The sequence below is a fragment of the Ochotona curzoniae genome, unplaced genomic scaffold (genome assembly GCF_017591425.1).
Source record: "Ochotona curzoniae isolate NIBS_2020 unplaced genomic scaffold, NIBS_Ocur_1.0 contig_2754, whole genome shotgun sequence".
Taxonomy (NCBI): domain Eukaryota; kingdom Metazoa; phylum Chordata; class Mammalia; order Lagomorpha; family Ochotonidae; genus Ochotona; species Ochotona curzoniae.
In genome coordinates this window covers 35553085-35557254 of record NW_024465582.1, presented here as the reverse complement: position 1 = coordinate 35557254, position 4170 = coordinate 35553085, and positions in this window count along the sequence as shown.

Genomic DNA, 4170 nt, shown 5'->3' with positions numbered 1-4170 from the left:
CTTGATCGGAATTGAGGACCCCGGCCGCCATTTGCCGGGGGTCACATCCCCTTGCGCCGGCCCCGCCTCTCTTCCCGGCCCAGGCTTGGGTCTAGCCACGCCCCTAGCGCCACTGGTCCAGGTGTCGGGTCGCTGTACCTGGGTTACCACGCTAGGCCCGGAAAGGGCCACACGTGGGGGTCCAGCCTCCCCGAAGCAGCCTTCTGAGTGGGCGTGAAGGCTGCTGGTTGCATTCTTGGAGACAGGCTTGATGTGGCTTAAGGACCCAGGCACCATCTGCTAGGGGTCATGTCCCCGCGCGCCAGCCCCGCCCCTCTTCCCGGCCCAGCCTTGGGTCTAGCCACGCCCCTAGCGCCACTCGTGCAGGGGTTGGGTCGCTGTACCTGGGTTACCACGCTAGGCCCGGAAAGGGCCACACGTGGGGGTCCAGCCTCCCCGAAGCAGCATTCTGAGTGGGCGTGAAGGCTGCTGGATGCATTCTGGGAGACAGGCTTGATCGGGCTTGAGGACCCCGGCCGCCATCTGCTGGGGTTCACAGGCCTTTCGCCGGCCCCACCCCTCTTCCTGGCCCGGGCTTGGGTCTAGCCACGCCACTAGCGCCACTGGTCCAGGGGTCGGGTCGCTGTACCTGGGTTACCACGCTAGGCCCGAAAAGGGCCACACGTGGGGTCCAGCCTCCCCGAAGCAGCCTTCCAAGTGGGCATGAAGGCTGCTGGTTGCATTCTTGGAGACAGGATTGATTGGGCTTGAGGACCCCGGCCACCATCTGCAGGGAGTCACGTACCCGCGCACCAACCCCGCCCCTCTTCCCGGCCCGGGCTTGTGTCTAGCCACGCCGCTAGCGCCACTGGTCCAGGTGGTTGGGTCGCTGTACCTGGGTTACCACGCTAGGCTTGAAAAGTGCCACACGTTGGGGTCCAGCCTCCCTGAAGCAGCCTTCCAAGTGGGCGTGAAGGCTGCTGATTGCATTCTTGGAGACAGGCTTGATGTGGCTTGAGGACCCAGGCTGCCATCTGCTGGGGGTCATGTCCCCTTGCGCAGGCCCCACTCCTCTTCCCGGCCCAGGCTTGGGTCTAGCCACGCCCCTAGCGCCACTCGTGCAGGGGTCGGTTCGCTGTACCTGGGTTACCACGCTAGGCCCGGAAAGGGCAACACTTGTGGGTCCAGCCTCCCCGAAGCATCCTTCTGAGTGGGCGTGAAGGCTGCTGCATGCATTCTGGGAGACAGGCTTGATCGGGCTTGAGGACCACAGAAGATATCTGCCTGGGGTCACGTCCCCTTGCGCCGGCCCCGCCCCTCTTCCTGGCCCGGGCTTGGGTCTAGCCACGCCCCTAGCGCCACTGGTCCAGGGGTCGGGTCGCTGTACCTGGGTTACCACGCTAGGCCCGAAAAGGGCCACACGTGGGGGTCCAGCCTCCCCGAAGCAGCCTTCAGAGTGGGCGTGAAGGCTGCTGGTTGCATTCTGAGAGACAGGCTTGATCGGGCTTGAGGACCCCGGCCACCATCTGCTGGGGGTCACGTCCCCTTGCGCCGGCCCCGCCCCTCTTCCCGGCCCGGGCTTGGGTCTAGCCACGCCCCTAGCGCCACTGGTCCAGGTGGTTGGGTCGCTGTACCTGGGTTACCACGCTAGGCCTGAAAAGTGCCACACGTGGGGGGTCCAGCCTCCCCGAAGCAGCATTCCGAGTGGGCGTGAAGGCTGCTGGTTGCATTCTTGGAGACAGGCTTGATCGGACTTGAGGACCCCGGCCGCCATCTGCCGGGGGTCACGTCCCCGTGCACCGGCCCCGCCCCTCTTCCCGGCCCAGGCTTGGGTCTAGCCACGCCCCTAGCGCCACTGGTCCACGTGGTTGGGTCGCTGTACCTGGGTTACCACGCTAGGTCCGAAAAGCGCCACACGTGGGGGTCCAGCCTCCTCGAAGCAGCCTTCCGAGTGGGCGTGAAGGCTGCTGGTTGCATTCTTGGAGACAGGCTTGATTGGGCTTGAGGACCCCGGCCGCCATCTGCTGGGGGTCACGTCCCCTTGCGCCGGCCCCGCCCCTCTTCCCGGCCCGGGCTTGGGTCTAGCCACGCCCCTAGCGCCACTGGTCCAGGGGTCGGGTCGCTGTACCTGGGTTACCACGCTAGGCCCGGAAAGGGCCACACGTGGGGGTCCAGCCTCCCCGAAGCAGCCTTCTGAGTGGGCGTGAAGGCTGCTGGTTGCATTCCTGGAGACAGGCTTGATCTGGCTTGAGGACCCCAGGCCGCCATCTGCTGGGGGTCACGTCCCCTTGCGCCGGCCCCGCCCCTCTTCCAGGCCCGGGCTTGGGTCTAGCCACGCCCCTAGCGCCACTGGTCCAGGGGTCGGGTCGCTGTACCTGGGTTACCACGCTAGGCCCGAAAAGGGCCACACGTGGGGGTCCAGCCTCCCCGAAGCAGCCTTCCGAGTGGGCGTGAAGGCTGCTGGTTGCATTGCTGGAGACAGGCTTGATCGGGCTTGAGGACCCCGGCCGCCATCTGCCGGGGGTCATGTCCCCTTGCACCGGCCCCGCCCCTCTTCCCGGCCCGGGCTTGGGTCTAGCCACGCCCCTAGCGCCACTGGTCCAGGGTCTGGGTCGCTGTACCTGGGTTACCACGCTAGGCCCGAAAACGGCCACACGTGGGGGTCCAGCCTCCCCGAAGCAGCCTTCCAAGTGGGCGTGAAGGCTGCTGGTTGCATTCTTGGAGACAGGCTTGATCGGACTTGAGGATCCCAACCGCCACCTGCCGGGGGTCACGTCCCCTTGCGCCGGACCCGCCCCTCTTCCCGGCCCGGGCTTGGGTCTAGCCACGCCCCTAGCGCCACTGGCCCGGGGGTTGGGTCGCTGTACCTGGGTTACCACGCTAGGCCCGAAAAGGGCCACACGTGGGGGTCCAGCCTCCCCGAAGGCAGCCTTCCAAGTGGGCGTGAAGGCTGCTGGTTGCATTCTTGGAGACAGGCTTGATCGGGCTTGAGGACCCCGGCCGCCATCTGCTGGGGGTCACGTCCCCTTGCGCCGGCCCCGCCCCTCTTCCCGCCCAGGCTTGGGTCTAGCCACGCCCCTAGCGCCACTGGTCCAGGGGTCGGGTCGCTGTACCTGGGTTACCACGCTAGGCCGAAAAGGGCCACACGTGGGGGTCCAGCCTCCCCGAAGCAGCCTTCCAAGTGGGCGTGAAGGCTGCTGGTTGCATTCTTGGAGACAGGCTTGATCTGGCTTGAGGACCCCGGCCGACATCTGCTGAGGGTCATGTCCCCTTGCGCCGGCCCCGCCCCTCTTCCTGGCCCAGGCTTGGGTCTAGCCACGCCCCTAGCGCCACTGGTCCAGGGGTCGGGTCGCTGTACCTGGGTTACCACGCTAGGCCCGAAAAGGGCCACACGTGGGGGTCCAGCCTCCCCGAAGCAGCCTTCTGAGTGGGCGTGAAGGCTGCTGGTTGCATTCTTGGAGACAGGCTTGATCGTGCTTGAGGACCAAGGCCGCCATCTTCTGTGGGTCACGTCCCCTTGCGCTGGCCCCGCCCCTCTTCCCGGCCCAGGCTTGGGTCTAGCCACGCCCCGAGCGCCACTGGCCCGTGTTGGGTCGCTGTACCTGGGTTACCACGCTAGGCCCGAAAAGGGCCACACGTGGGGGTCCAGCCTCCCTGAAGCAGCCTTCCGAGTGGGCGTGAAGGCTGCTTGTTGCATTGCAGGAGACAGGCTTGATCGGGCTTGAGGACCCCGGCCGCAATCTGCCGGGGGTCACGTCCCCTGGCGCCGGCCCCGCCCATCTTCCCGGCCCAGGCTTGGGTCTAGCCACGCCCCTAGCGCCACCAGTCCAGGAGTTGGGTCGCTGTACCTGGGTTACCACGCTAGGCACGAAAAGGGCCACACGTGGGGGGTCCAGCCTCCCCGAAGCAGCCTTCCGAGTGGGCGTGAAGGCTGCTGGTTGCATTCCTGGAGACAGGCTTGATCGGGCTTGAGGACCCCGGCCGCCATCTGCAGGGGTCACGTCCCCGCGCACCAGCCCCGCCCCTCTTCCCGGCCCGGGCTTGGGTCTAGCCACGCCCCTAGCGCCACCAGTTCAGGGGTCGGGTCGCTGTACCTGGGTTACCACGCTAGGCCGGAAAGGGCCACACGTGGGGGTCCAGCCTCCCCGAAGCAGCCTTCCGAGTGGGCGTGAAGGCTGCTGGTTGCATTCT